Source organism: Falco cherrug, chromosome 5, assembly GCF_023634085.1.
Source record: "Falco cherrug isolate bFalChe1 chromosome 5, bFalChe1.pri, whole genome shotgun sequence".
NCBI lineage: Eukaryota > Metazoa > Chordata > Aves > Falconiformes > Falconidae > Falco > Falco cherrug.
In genome coordinates this window covers 81,818,613-81,835,341 of record NC_073701.1, presented here as the reverse complement: position 1 = coordinate 81,835,341, position 16,729 = coordinate 81,818,613, and the positions used below count along the sequence as shown (strand labels likewise).

Below are 16,729 nucleotides of genomic sequence, written 5' to 3'. Positions count from 1 at the left end.
TATAATGCATAAGGGGACAAGGAATTAAAATTGAGACAGCAAGTCTTCTTCCAAGTAGGAGAGATTAGTCAGTTTTTTAGTGATCAAAGCCAACATTATGTCATTCAATATGTGAATGTGGAGTTCTAGTGTCTAATATTCAGAGTAACAAGTGGTCACTGAGTTTCCACCATTTATCTCTTGATTCTATCCCAAAATTAGCATAATTAATTAGTTTTGCCTGAAGGTGGCCAAAGCATGGGCCATAATACTAAGGTCCGTATCTGAAGAAATACGAAAATAATATTATCTTTCATGAGAAAAACCTTAGATTTTACCATTCCTACTTGGTAAAGTTTCCATTAGATTTTCTTAAAATATCTGAAAATGAAGAAAACTTTAATATTTTTTTTATATTGTCCAAATACCTGGCAAATGTTCTAGATTTGGAAGACTGCCAAAATACCCACATGCTACCATTATCTCCTCACTTTTTATCTCCTTCAGACATGAAAAGGCAATTTGCTTTCATCAGTGTCCCGACCGATGTCAGTAGAATATTTAATATAAGAGAAAGATATTAAACTGTGCAACATCAAAATGCTACTCATATTTCAAATGACGTCTCCTTATCAAATCCTAGCAATCTAATATGTCCTTAGATTTATTTAAAAGGTGACAACAGCTTGAATCTTAAGCATCTTGTGAGAATCTTTGGTGTGAAGAAATTGCCCAACACTAATTTCACTCAGTCTGAGGAAAAAAATGAAAGGAACAGTAGGATAACCCTGTCCACACTCACATACATATCTACAGCAATTTTTGGATTCAGACCATAAGTAGTACTTAGTGGTTCCATAACAGCGTGAACATTAATGCTTAGATGACATCAAGAAATCATCTATCAATGAGTAATTGCTAATCTATTTCAGCTGGAACCCAACAATCATGTTTAGAGAGTTCAGGTGCATTTCTGTCTGTCCTGCCCTTTTCTGTCTTAACCTTTTCCATAACCTTGAACAGAAATCAAAGATAAGTGGTTAGAAGTCAGCACAAAAGCTAACATAAGAAAATAAAAAAATACTGGGTTTTATAGCAGCTATCTTTCAAACTTCATCATAGAAGACCTTGACCTCACAAGAATGATCTATGGTACCTAAAACTTCCATGTACATCACTTGCTTAAACTGTTATTTTTTTAATAGCTGTTATTTATTATTTCTGGGTACTGGACTGCATTCAAGGGGATGAAATTTAAACTTACTTTTTAACCTTATTCTCATTAAGGATCATGTTTGCTGTTAAACATTCGGATTTTGATTTATCTTATTATAGCCAGTCAAGGTATGTATTTCTAATTTATTCCTTTTATATGTGTTGATTTCTACTTTTATGACATTACTGAATACTGTGATGGGCTAACATGTTCTCCTCTGTATGATAGTGCTATTTCATAATATTTTAATATAAAGTATTAATAAATACAAACCACCTTCTATGCTGCAATTTCTGTGTGCTTTTGTGTTGTAGTTATCTGCTTTGAATTTAGTTGCTAAATTTTAGACTTTAAAAATCATACATATATATATATACACACACACTTTAATTTTAGTAATTTATTTAAATTTTACGCCTCCCAAGACAGTCAAGAACACAAAACATCATGAGTCCTGCAGCTGAAAGTCCTACAATGGTATCATTCAAAAGCTCATTGAAAATATTTGGTCTCTATTCCAAACATGACATGGTCGAAGCAGGAATGAAATTGGACACATATCTCCCCTTCTAGAAATTACACCACAGAGCAGGTTTTGCTTCTTTAAAGTTTGCTTGTTTGGACAAAAAAAGAGTTTGGACTGTAACTGTAGAAGACCTTGAATTTTCCATGGTTTTGGGAAACTCATCCTACAACTATAACATGGAATACAAGTACAACACCATTCCGAATAAAATTTCTAACTCTGAATGACTGCTGAACAAAAATTTTTGATCCTGAACTGATGCCTGTCCTCTTCAAATGCTTGTTTTATTAACTTAAACTCAAAACAGTATGACAAAATGGCAGCTCAAAGTTTTGCTATCAGTCATGTTGAAAAGAAAACAAAATTTAAGAATGAGCTATCTAATAAGAGGAATATTCATTTTTTTGTAAAAGATTATTCCTCATACTAAAGAAAAAAAATACAAATATGGAGTTGGTGCATACCATGGAGCAGATTCACAAACAGTATACGTTATTAAAGCATAGCTATGAACATGGCACTACGCAGAAATTGGCTAATGATCTTTTGCAACACAGTGTTATGTATTGCTTAAAAAATACCTTTATTAATGTATGCCACCTACCCTTGCAATACTCTTCTCATTTTGAAATAGTCATAAACCCAGAGGCATTTTCAGGAAACTATTACTCTTACATAATGTATAAATAATTATATACACAAATAAAAATATCTACTAATACATCAAAATAGATAATCAAAATTACTGGGATATTAAGCAGAAACTGTAAGATGAGCAGATTTTAGTCATGAATGTAAATTTATGGCTATCAGAATAGATAATAGTATCAGATATACAGTAAAAAGACATGAAAAATAAAACGAGACAATTGTTTAAATATACATTACTTTTATTTCCTGGTAGCAAGACTGTTTTTTGTTGTTTGGGGTTTTTTTGGGGGGGTTGGCTTTTTTTTTCTTTTCTTTTTAAATGAAAGCAAGTTAATTTTAAATCAAATTGTCCACTGCTTCTGTCTTATGATAACTGCACTCAATGGGGACTTCTGAGTTTACTCTATTGGAAAAAGTATCATGTTATATATTGTTGCTTAACAAAAAGTTCTAATAACTTTTGCTGTTGGCAGAGAACAAGCAAAATGGAATATGTGTAGCTTATGGATTAACTACTGGCATTTAATGTAAAAATACAGAGGCATCATAAACAACCCATTCTTCATTTTAACTTGCTTTACTGTATTGGGAATTGTGTGCACAATTCCTATTAAAATATGTAGTACAGGATGAACCCAAAAGTGGTCACAAAAATAATGCAGTAGTTTATGGTTTAATTCATGCATCACATCATATTACCTAATTCATAGATCAGTCAGCCAATTTTTATCAAGGCATTGGTTTGCTAATGGCTAAGATTTTTCTGGATAGGAACCTATTATAGCTACACACTCTTTTTTAGTTTCTACATTTTGACTACACAAAGCTAAGAACAATAAAGATGTATGTCTAAATGCTTGAAGAATTTAAAAACATTTGTGATGTCAGTCCACTGAAGTGTTTTCCAGGTTTTGGTTGTGTTTGTTGGGGTTTTTTTGTTTTTGTTTTTTTGTTGTTCTTGTTGGTTTTGGGGGTTTTTTTTGTTTGTGGTTGGGGTTTTTTTGGTGGTTTTGTTTGGTTTGGTGGAGGTTTTTTTGTGTTTTGAGTTTGGTTTTTTTTTTCCTTCCCTTTTCTTTTTTCTGGATAAAGCGTCAAGAGTTTATCTAGAAAAAAAAAACAAACAAACCCACACTTTTCTCATTTTATCTTTTTATTTCTCCTGGAAACAAAGGAGAATGATAGCCTTAACATCAGGTTTAGTGCGGACAGAAAAAATTAGAGTTTTAGACTAGTAGATTAACATATTGTATGTTCAGAAAATGGAAATTGCCTTAGGAAGGATTTGAAATATAATAAATCAGTTTCAAGAACAAAACAGAACCATTTATTGTTGTGTCACAAAGCCTCTTAAGGATATACTGATGTATTTCTACTGTCTACATACAAAAAATGTAAACTGAAATTATGACTATAATAGCAAAGAAACACTTCTTTTGAATATTCAAATAGATGGTTTTAACCAGGGAGCTGCCAATATCTATTTCCAGTCATTCTGTGGAAAACTAACTGTGGCAGATGGCACCCAGCCTGCCTGACATGAATTTTACCTGCTGTATATTTCACTGATGATTTAAATCACTGATACCTATCTGTGTGTGCTTCTACATACATATCTTAGCCTATCTTTCCTTGAGTTACGATGCATATAAAAAGCCTACTCCTCTGGCATGATAATGATGGTATAGCACAAATCTTTTATACTAGGACATTTTATTTCTTGCATTTTTCATTTAATTTCTGGACAGGACCTGTGACCTATTCTCTTTGGACATCTCAGTTCTTCTGGAAGAAAACGTTTCATCCCTCTGGACCCTCTCAGAAGATGCCTTGGCACAGCTACAGCATTCAGTCCATTTCCTTTTGACCTATTCCATTTATCCACTTTCTCCTTTTCTCTATGGAATATGAATTCCTTTTCTTTCATTTTTGGATAGCGTATTTTCATTTGTTTCTCACTTGACATCTTGCTACGCCAGCTAAATGTTTCCCTTCTCCTCCATCTACACATTCTCTTACTCATTAACATGCTGTTGGTGTTCAGCATTCCTCCCTCACCTCACACACGTGGAGGTGCCATCATTCGCCTCCTTTGGTTGCAACAGTCATGAAAGTGCTAGAGCAGGAAGGATGCCAGCATTTTAACTACTGTGTTGTCTAAACCTGAGCAGATGGTTTTCTAATCTCCTAGGCAGAGCAGGCTCGAATGTGTGATAGATAAATTCTTTGGGGTGAATTTGTGGGAAAACAGAGGGCTCTGAAATACACAGTGCACTGAGGTCAACATTTTGAGGGGAAGCTGAAGGTACTTTGACTTTTCTTCCTTCCTCTATTTAGAGTTTCATCTTAAAATTTAGTCATGACAAAGGTGAGGTTTTGACCATTTTATTTTTCTGTAAGCCTGGCTATTGTACAGCTAGGGATGAGTAGTACTTCATCCTTTCTACTTAAAAACACAGAGCTTTCCTCACTAAATTGTCTCTGTCTCCCAATGTCACTGACAGGTAACCTCTCTCCTCGGGGTCCTCTCAGAGCTGTCTGTGACTCAAGGAGTGCTTTCGATATAACATGGTTGTGTAATCCTGGCTCAAACTTCAGACAAAAATGCTAAGTTGTGAGAAAGAGCTGTGAAAAAGTACTAAGCTAGAAAAGAAGGGTAAAATGACAGGCAGCAGTAAGATTGTTGAGACAGGGATAGTTGGCATCTCAGTGATTCCAAGAGAAAAACACTGACATGAGAAGGTATAAAGCTGGCACATCAGCAGCACTGAGGATTAGCAATGGACGCTGACCCTTTCATACCTGCCATCAAGCTGTCTGGCCAGCACAGTCTTGCTGCGTGCTTTACTGGGGGTTGTAAGCGTATTAACACTGTCCTTTCTTGTTTGTCCAGACTTTCTGCTGCATATACTAGCCAAAAAAACCCACTGTTTTATTCTCTTTGGATGCGTACATCCTTCTTGCAGTGTCTTTGTTCATGATAAAAGTTGTCCAAACAAAGTGACACAAAGAAGACAGGTTACAGATAACAGATGAGCAAAGGCATCAGCCCTATCAAGGCAAAATGTCAGGTGGTGATTAACCAGGCAGATTTACATAATAGCTATTGAGTGGGAAGCCTCTCCCTAGAAATCAACATCACTTAGAAAAATTTGAGCCATATATAAATTCTTAATATATGTAAATGGAGACCTGAACACTTCTCCATCATTATTCCCTCAGTGATCACTGGATTTCTACGCTACTAGTACAGAAACCAGAACCTTGTGCTAAGGAAGCAAAGCAAAACCCCTTAATTTCTGCATAAATTCTGTTAATCGATATGGACCCTCCTTACCCAATCTATCAAAAACCACTGATGCAATATAAAAAGGGAAATACATTTTCCTATTGCAGTCATATTGTACCTTAATTACAAGAAGTTGGATACAGAAATTTATAGGTGGAAGTTTTTCCCTCTGGTATTAGATATGACATCATCCATGATGATCCAACAGGCCACTTCTGCCCACAGGTCCACAAATGAAAACCTGGCTCTGTTAGTTGCAAGGACAGAACTCCCTTTCATTGCATGTAGAGACCAGTGATGACTGGTGTTCTCAGGGGTTGGTACCGGGACTGCTGCTGTTCAACATCTTTGTCAGCAGCATGGACACTGGGACCGAGCATATCCTCAGCAAGTCTGCTGATGACACCAAGCTGTGGGGTGCAGTCAGCACGCTGGAGGGAAGGGAGGCCATCCAGAAGGACCCTTACAGGTGAAGAAATGGGCCTGTGCAAACCTCTTGAAGTTCAAGAAGGCCAAGTGCAAGGTGTGCCCGCGGGCTGGGGCAGTTCCAAGCACAAACACAGGCTGGGCAGAGAACGGGCCGAGAGCAGCCCTGAGGAGAAAGATTTTGGGGTGTTGGTGGACAAGAGGCTGAACATAGCCCAGCAATATGCACTTGCAGCCCAGAAAGCCAACTGTATCCTGGGCTGCATCAAAAGAAACTTGGCCAGCAGGTGGAGGGAGGTGATTGCCCCCCTCTACTCTGCTCTCTTGAGACCCCACCTGGAGTACGGTGTTCAGCTCCGGGGCCCTCAACAGAAGAAAGACAGGGCCCTGTCGGAAGGAGTCCAGAGGAGGGCCACAAAGATGAAGAGAGAGCTGGAAAACCTCTTCCATGAAGACAGGATGAGAGTGTTGGGGTTGTTCAGCCTGGAGAAGAGAAGGCTTTGGGCAGACCTTATGGCAGCCTTCCAGTACCTAAAGGGGGCCTAGAGAAAGCTGGAGAGGGACTTTTTAAAAGGGCATGTGCTGATAGGACAAGGGGAACAGCATGAAACTGAAAGAGGGTAGATTCATATAAGATATTAGGAAGAAATTCTTCACTATGAGGGTGACGAGACACTGGAACAGGCTGCCCAGAGAAGTTGTGGATGCCCCATCCATGAAAGTGTTCCAGGCCAGGCTGGATGGGGCTTTGAGCAACCTGGTCTTGTGGGAGGTGTCCCTGCCCATGGCTGGGGGGTTGGAACTAGATGATCTTTAAGGTGCCTTCCCACCCAAACCATTCTATGATTCTGTGATTAAAATTTAAAAAGACAGAAGAGCACATGTATCTATGAACTACTAAGTATTTTATCAGTGTTTATTTAAGTATATTGTAAATAATGAAGGTTTGTGGAAATCAGTATTGCATGATGACTAGGATGGATTTCAGTAGGATCCATCTGTTTCAGCATTTTATAGTCGTTCCTGCCCTTATATTCCCAAACAGTTTTGAAATAATTGAACTGGGATTAAATCTCATTATGACTTTGAGTCTTTTTTTCTCTCATTAAGGGATGCTTTATTTTTGGGCAGCCAGATGTGACAAAACCTTTTTCATATTAAAAGACAAATGTACCCAAAAGTACATCTGTGACTGAAAAATGAAAACAAACAGGAAACAAATGCATGTGCCCTCTTTGAGTCACAAGTCAATATCTACAAAGCCATGAAAGAAACCAATTAAGACCGAAAGCAACTTTTATTCCTTGTATCACACAGTGTTTCCCATGAGGTTGTCTCCTGAGATGCAAAATGCTACAGTGAAAACATACTGCATACTCCAGTTCCATTTTCTATTTAATATATGTCATGATCTGCCTCTAGAAAAAGAATATATCCATAAAATGACAACTAATTTCTGTAACTGTCTGTTGGAATTTAGATGATTTTATGTTGTTCTCTACAGTTGTGACTTGGGTTTGTCCAGGTGCTCTGGATATTTTTTAATGTATTATATCACAATATAGATCTAAAATAAGAAATTTATGTGGCTACATGTATAAATACATGTTTCTGGTACAGTGATGATAGGGAGTTTTCTAACATTCTGGAGTTTTCTAACAACATCTGAGGCTACTTTTCTTTACCTTATTTTTATTTTAATGCCTTTTGTATTTCTAAGATATAAGAAAAAAAATCCTGAAGTCTGTCTTTGTTTTTATGCAGATGTGCTTTTTCATCAAGTATTGGGACTACTATAGCATATGAAAGTGATTCAAGTAATACTGTAAGTCTGTTCTTACTGCTTGTTATTTCAAATACATTAAAACACTCAATTCCCCATTCAGTGCAACTTGACCTACAAAACTAACAACTTAATATTGCCAAAGTATCCAAACAAGCCAAGCCAAGTGTGATTCATCAGGAGAAATACTTTGGAAATGTAGCATTCTAATAATGCACAGTAAATAGGATTTCAGATGGAAACCAGAAATGCATTACACTTTTGTCTATTCAAACTGAAACTAATTGTTGAAATGTAGAGACAATTAAGAAATATTAACATGTGAAAACACATTTACAATTACAATATGAAAAGTTACTGTATTTCTAAAAGCTATAGTCAGTGAAGATACTGACACTATTTTCAGCCACAGAGAAAATGGAAGACTTTCAGTGTAACTGCCAAAATACAGGTCAACAGTTTTCAAGCTGCATGTTTGTTTTGCAATGATTGCTATTGTAAGGACAAGAGGGAAGGAAGAGGGAAGGAAGGAGGAGAGGGAGAGGCTGCTTGAGCGCTTTTTGTACGCACTGGTGAATGAAGGGGGGGAACTCAAGCTGTCCCTCAGTATATAAGATGGAGAGCAGAGATGTGAAAGGATGGCAGTGTGGATGCAGTGGTTGATTGCTTGAACATTGTGTCAAGATGAATAGCTTGAGAAAATACACAACTGGGATGAGCAGTTGAAATAGTCTGGGGCAGGTGCATGCAGGAGGAGCAGGGGTTGTAGGGCCTTTAGTGTAAGGGAATAGGTACAGAGAGGTCCGTATTGAGGCAGGACTCTTCTTTCTGTATTCATTAGAATTCATTAGAAAAACTAGAAGTCCTAATGCCACCATGCCTATGCTTTTGAATACCTTCAAAGCCTTCTGAATAAACGATAGAGGATTTTTTTTTTAAAAAATGCACTTTATTTTTTAAACTTGAGAAATCTGAGACAAAAGAAACTCAAGCTGCCTTACAAGAATGCTATTCTCTTCAGAAAGTCAAATATACGAGGCTTATGTAACGACATAATTAAGACTGCACTTACTGCCTTGGCTCAGATTCCTTCTGTGTTTGTTTGTTTGATTTTGTTTTCCAGTCACCAGCATATGTGAGATCCTTATAATCTTTCTCATTTTTGTCTTCACAGCATCCTTGTGAATCTCTACTTAGCACTGGCAAGCCACACCTGGAGCACTCTGTCCACTTCTGTCTGTGCTCTCCAGTGCAAGACAGATGTGGAGCTACTGGAGAAAGTCCCCTAAATGACCATAAAGATGATTAAGGGACTGGAGCATCTCTCCTATGAGGAAAGGCTGAGAGCTGGGGCTGTTTAGGCTGGAGAAGAGAAGGCTCATGGGGGATCTCATCAATATGTACAACTACCTGAAGAAAGGAAGTGAAGAAGATGGGGCCAGACTCTTTTCAGTGGAGCCCAGTACGAGGACCAGAGGCAATGGGCACAAACTGAAACACAGGAAGCTCCTTTCAACAGCAGGAAACACTTTTTATCTGTGAGGGTGACCAAGCACTAGCAGAGTTTGCCCAGAGACACTGTGGAGTCTTTATCCTTGGAGAAATTAAAAAGCCACCTGGACATGGTCCTAGGCAACTGGCCTTGGCTGAGCAAGTGGCTTGGACCAGGTGACCTCCAGAGGTCCTTTCCAGGCTCAACCATTTTGTGACTCTGTGTGAGAACAGTACCTTATAATTTTTCTGAGTTCTGCATTTAGAAATCTGAAGTAGTAAGGATGGGATCCAGACCACTTAAACTCATCAGGCATCTTCCAGCTTGACCTGGAATTCATCTTAGTAACTACAGGTTACCTATATTTGACTGTTTTCCATTCATGCAAGGAGGCTGAAATTAAAGTTAAAAGAGTTTTCAGCACCTTAATATTAATATAATATGCTTTATATTTCCAGTTTATAGAATATACATAAAACTGTGGTGCTTGTGGTTTGTTGGTTTGGTTTTAATTTCTTGTATCGTAGCCTTCTCCATTTGGGCTCTGAATTCCCTCTCGTCCCTCACCCCCCAGTGCCATCCCCCAGTGCCCCCCTGGCCTCTTGCTGCCACTTACCACCTGTCAGGCAGGAGAAGCAGGTAAGCCCCAGGGCTCTGTTCCTCTGCTGTTGACAACAGCCCTGCGTGCTAATTCTGTCATGCATGCCATAGGCTTGCTATCACGGCTTATTATAAACCGTAGATATGCATGTAGGCTTGTAATTTGAACCCCATAACCTAAAGGTTTGGATAAAAGTGGACTGATTTTTAGAGATGCTGTGCATCAGCAGCTCTCAACCTCAGTGGTGTTTGTTTAAGTGTGCACGAGACGCTTTTAAAGCCAAACACATAAGGAAACATTAAAAGAAAGATGAGTGGCCTTGAAAAACACAGCAAAATTACTACAAGGAATGAAAATATTACAAACTGATTTTAACTTCATTTTTTGAAATAAAAAGTAGTGGTTTGACATTGAGCAGTGAATGCTGAAAACTTTTAAATATCAAACATATCACAGAAAAATAGAATCATTTAGGCTGGAAAAGACCCCAGAGATCAAGTCCAACTGTTAACCCTGGACTGCCAAGCACATCACTAAACCATGTCCCTACGAAACACATCTACCCGTTTTTTTTAAATACCTCCAGGGATGGTGATTCCACCACCTCCATGGGCAGCCTGTTACAATGATTGACAACCCTTTCTATGAAGAAGTATTTCCTACTATCCAATCTAAACATCCTCTGAATCAACTTGAGGCCATTTCCTCCTGTCCTGTCACTTGTCACCTGGGATAAGAGACTGACTCCCACCTGCCTACAAACCTTCTTTCAGGTAGTTGTAGAGAGTGATAAGGTCCCCCCTGAGCCTCCTCTTCTCCAGACTAAACAACCCCAGTTCCCTCAGCTGCTCCTCACAAGACTTGTGCTCCAGACCCTTCCCCAGCCCCGTTGCCCGTCTCTGGACACGCTCCAGCCCCTCTGTGTCCCTCTCGCAGTGAGGGGCCCAGAGCTGAACACAGGGTTTGAGGTGCGGCATCACCAGTGCCCAGTACAGGGGGGTGATCGCTACCCTAGTCCTGCTGGCCACACTGTTTGGAATACAAGCCCGGATGCTGTTGGCCTTCTTGGCCACCTGGGCACCCTGCTGGCTCATGTTCATCTGGCTGTCAGCCAGCACCCCCAGGTCCTTTCCCACCAGGCAGCTTTCCAGCCACTCTGCCCCAAGCCTGTAGCGCTGCGTGGGGTTGGTGTGACCCAAGTGCAGGATCTGGCACTTCTCCTTGTTGAACCTCGTAAATTGGCCTTGGCCCATCAGTCCAGTTTGTCCAGATCCATCTGCAGAGCCTTCAATATATATCACATATAAATGAAACATATATTGACACAAGTGTTTCCATCAATCTACCTTTAGCAAAGTGAGCTATGTCTAGTATTTGACAGTTGCTATTTGTGATTTTATGCCTTGATTAAAATGGGTATGTTCATCCAGGTACAGTATTTTGGTATCTTCTCTGCCACACTAATAATGATCTTGTACAATGGTTCACTCCGGTTACTTGTCACCTTTTCCAAATCGTAGATATTTAGGGCTGACTAGCTCTAAACTGCCTGTTGAAGTGCCACTAAGTATAGAGCCCACAGTTTTAATAGTCCCCAAGTTAGATGCCAGAAGTTAGGTGGTGTGAATAGCCCCCTCAAGGAACAACCCATATAAAGGAACAGCAGCCATGTATGGAATGCAGAGCAGCCTAATATAAATCCTGAACAAAAATCCTGTACGTCACAAGTGAAAGCCTGCTCTTGAGAGATTCTTGCACCTTTTAACTCCCGTGAGAACCTCAGGAGAAGCTCTGCACCTCCCAGAATTGGGCCTTAAATGGTTAAGCATTTCTATCCACTGCCATGCTCTACCTTGCCTGATCTCAAGCAGGGTTATTGCAAGAACAGGGATTAGACATCATTTCCCTCTACATGACTGAATTATTTACTCAATGTGCTTTATTCCACAAACTATTCTAACCATGCTTGCAAGTGTTTAAATCAAAAGATTGTTTTGTTACACGAGCGATCCTTAGAGGAACAAAGTGCTCTGCTGTATTCTTTGTGGCCACAGTTAGAAAAATGGTATATACCATTGAGAACCATGGCACTAACGAAGGTTCCTAGTCTGATGTATTATTCTAACATTCTCCCAAGTTTCATTATGATGTCATATTGACCATGCTTGCTGTTTGGTAGTAAATTTTGGGAACACTCACTTCCTGCTGGCAGGTACAGCAACAGAAGATAGTGCTACAGCTGACACCAGGCATCTGTCATTAAAACTGTCAGGAAGCTAAATACAAAAGACATTTACTGGCTGGGCAAAACTTCGCAGAATTTTTAGCTTCTATATCCCTGCTGTGTCTCTTGCCGTTATTAGTAACATTACGATGGCTACCTCAATTATGAACAAAACCCAATACTTTTTAAAAGTAAAACAACAGTGAAAAAGGATGTAAGCTTTTTTCCCGCATTTTAACAGTATCATTACAATCTCTCTCTTTCACCATCAACATTACAGAGACCACTTTCAATTTTCAAATCTAAAGCCCATACCACTATTTATAAAACAATTGAGATAGTATTTAGATAGGAAAAGTAATATATTCTTAGCTTTTTTTTTTTTCATTTTTAATTCCACTGTATAATTTACTCTGCTTATAATGCTTTCCTTTAAAATGGAAACATTTACTCTAAGATAAAAATATTGCTTTCTGATGTATTAACAGTATTTCAATTGCTTAACAAACAAACCTTATTATGTCTTTCAATGTTCATTTTCAAAACGAGATATGCAGCCTAAAGGGAGACACAGCAATTACAAAAGAGCTTGTGATGCTAATATAAAGCCAATTTATTCCACCATTTGTCTTAGAATTTCAGGACAGGACACTATTATTTGGGTTCATTTGAGATTATCGATTTGTAAGTAGGTTTCAATTCAATATATAAGGATTGTTGCCAAAGGACCTCTTTATCTAAATCAGAGGTCATATATAAAATCATTTGTTTTGGAACATTTATCTAGAGAGAGTGTAACCTTCTGAATTGGCCTGATTTCTCTTGGAAGAGAAAATAATAAATGCAATAAGGGACAGGTCCATAAATGGTGTATGTATTTTTGGACTCGAGTTAAGAAATAAATAGCTTGCGATTCTGGCTAACCAGAGGAAAGCAAGCAAATAATCAGACCTGTGAAGAGGATGAGCCATAGTTTCCTTCTTGTGCTGGCCACGTCCATAGGACTTTCAGCCAGCAGAAGCAGCTCATATCAGCATCACATGCCCTGCTATTTAGTCCCAATTCTGTCATCACCTTCCTCCACGATATCAACGAAATTGTTTAATTTCTCTCATACTTGGTATCCCCTTCCATAAAACGAGTAATACATATCTCCTTAATGTCAGGAGAATATTTTTGTAAAGTATTCTGAGAATCATTTATATAAAGCCCCCAAAATGATTATTTTAGCTACAATATCAATACACAGAGAAAGTTTAAAACATCCAAGTCACAGACTCTGATAAAAGTTTACCCTGAGATATTATGTGGTATCTGGCTTTCATGTTGTACATTGCTGACGTTTTACAAAAATGCCAATTTGAATGCTTCCAGCAAAGTGGCACTCTCTAGGCCATGTCAATCTGTCATCATTCACCCTGAGAAGAGGATCTCTGTTCTGTGTCCTCCATTTCTCAGAATAAAATGATTTTTTTTAAATTAAATTAGGTATCTTTTTTGCTTTTTCTTGCTTTAGTATTGGAAAAAGAAAATAGAATGTTTAAGGGGTACAAGATTTCTCAAAACGTGGTAAGATTTTGGCATTAAGGAATTAAAGTACTTGGAATATATTTTTCTTTCCTTAATGATGTCCACCAACACGAACAGTTCACCCCTACCTAGCCTTCAGTATCACCTGCTAGGCTTTTTAAGCATTAGAAACTGATTTATGTAATGATATCTCGGCCAAGCTGTGGGTTTTCAAAATTTCCTAGATCATAAACCCAAAAGGACCTCAGCAGTCATTACCATTTACACAACACAGATTGCAGGGCTTCCCTGAAATTAGTTCTTGTCCAAACAACATCTCTTTCAGAGCAGATGATTACTCCTGATTTTAAAACTACTTTTGATAAAGCACTCGTCTCAGATCTGTCAAATTTGCTAAAAATGTACACATTCTTTCTAGCTTCAAATCTAGGCAATGGAAAAAATAATTTCTGTTTGTCTATTACAGAGCCTGTGCTTGTTACCCACAACATCAGTGCATGCCATAGACAATCTTACTTGACTTTTTATTTTATAAACTGAATACATAGAGCTTGTCCAGTCTTTTAATGTATATTTTGCTTTTCACTTATTTAAACACTTTATGAAATTTCTCTGTACTGTTTCTGGATCAATATTCTTAATGCAGTCTTCAAATGGTATGGGATCACTGGGGAATTGTATCAACACAACAGGTTGAAGCAATGGAAGCACTTTACCTGTCTGATGTATGTCCATGCACCTGAGGACCATATGTGGATTTTGCCACTGTGCCTTCTGTAACAGTTATTGTTTATTTCATTACTTATCAGTACGCTAAGTTCTGTGTCAACTTAAAACTTTGTTTTATTATTTTTCCACTATAAATTAATTAAAATAAGATGAGACTGATCTCTCAAATAGCAGAAGTTTCCTTCATTTGAGACGTGTCATCTAGTTGCTGCTTAATCCCCTTGATTTTATGGTAAATCCTGATTCCCGCATTTTTCAAATCAAAATAATTAACAATGCTAAATCATTGTCTTAGACTATTTTACATATAACATATGAACAAAATTTATCTACATAAATTGTTTTATTAAAATGAAACTGAAGGGAATGATTTTCCTTTTCTCTTTCTGATTGTCTTTCAATATATTATTCTTGTTTAACATTTTATTAATTGAGGTCTGTATTACTGTTGCATTGCTTTTCCTGTAGGTTTATATTTTCCAGGTTGGCTTATTTAGTCTTCTTAGATAATGATATAATGGTTATTATCTTCCATTCCTATGGAATTTCTCTATTTGTTCCAGGAAAAATAATAAATCCCTAGTGATAGCCTTGTGAGCTCCTTGATTTCAAGGCTCTTAGATGCAAGGTATCTACAGATGGTAGCTGAAAATTGTTTAACTGCAGTAGCTGCTGTTTAACCTCTAGTTACAATTGAAACAGGAAATGTTTTTACTCCTCCTGTGATGTAACTATAGCATTTGGCTCTTTCCCCAGAACAGAATTATTCATTGAACAGTTCTTCTTTTTGAGAATTATTACTGTGTTCAATTATTTTCATTTTGAGTAATGTGCATTCTGAAATCATACCTGTACCATAATGAAACTACAGTCCTGAGTTCTTTATTTTCACTGATGAAGCTATACAAACCAGTTTCAGGTATTAGGAGACAACTGCCATGAAGCTTTGTGCACCTTTGTGAAGTAATGAATATTGTCTGTGTGACAGATAATCCTAATTGATAATCAGTACCTCAGCAATTGATATTGCTGAGAAATTAAGAACTATTAAATAAATATTTGTTTACAGATGCACATACATGCACATAACACACACATACAGTCACTTACCTTTTATACTTGTGACTGATAGAAATTAAGTCCTTACCTAAAAATACCGTTTAAAAGATATCAAAGAGCTTAGAATTTTTTACAAGAAGTATCGAGATGACCCTATTTTCCCTCCATATGCTGGGGCAATGTGAATCATTAAAGTTCAGTTCATGGGTGTATAGCACCTGGTGCAAATATTCACAGACATTATTTGTAGTTGATAGTAATTTTGCATTTGCAATGGCCACATGTAAAGAATTACATGAAGTGTAGGGCTCTAGAGACTCAATATGTTGGAACATGAAAAAGAAATTAATCAGGATATGCAGGAAAAATTAACACATTTATAATGTCAAAGTAACTCCTGATATTACCTTGAAATAAGAACAAAATAAGAAACAGACAACATTCAAATGACTCTGGGAAACACAATGCCATACAATTTAAGAGGAAACTAGGATAGATAACAGTAGCTAGAAGCCAGAGTGGTTTTGGATGCACCTGTGCAAATACTTTTTTTCAGGCTACTAAATATAGGGGAAACATTCATGCTTGATACAATAAAAGATCAGACCTTTTACTTCAAAGAATCTAAGGGGTATAAATAGGAAGAGAGAAAAAAAAAGAAGTGTATATATATGTGTGTGCGTGTGGTTTCAGTTTATAAAGATGCAAGCCCTTCTGACGCACAAAGGGATAAACTACTGACAGTCTCAAATGCTAAGAGGCAGAAAATCTGGCAGCGTGTATTTAATGCTGGGTAACATGTATTTCTGTTTTCTTTATTGGCATGGTTGTACATATTCATAATCTCTGCGTTGTCTAGATAAACAGATAGCCTACACTTAGGGCAGATATGATTTCACAGTTTTGTTCTTTTGAATTGATTTGATAGAATCCTCTCTCTAATTAGCAAATAGGACTGTTACTGGAAAATTCTGAAAAAGCCATTCATCCTGATGAAAATAAAATCAGACTTCTATATCTGAGCTACCTTGTAGTTTTGGGAAAAGCACTGCTAGATAGTTTGATAATACTAATCTGTGAGCAGTGATACGATCAGCACAGGATGTTGAAGAAAACCTGAAGTTCAAGTCTTTATCCCATAACTTTTTTGGCTCAAGACTACTTGTCACGGTGTATTTACCCTAAACAGGAATTCAATATAGTGCATAGTCAGACATACATGCTCTT

The 16,729-nt window shown here is 37.7% G+C and overlaps 1 protein-coding gene across 2 annotated transcripts in view; it reads right to left on the bottom strand.

Moving 5' to 3' along the window:
* KCND2 (potassium voltage-gated channel subfamily D member 2) overlaps positions 1-16,729 on the bottom strand; it is a 286,106-nt gene that overhangs the window by 176,507 nt on the left and 92,870 nt on the right. The window lies entirely within an intron of this gene.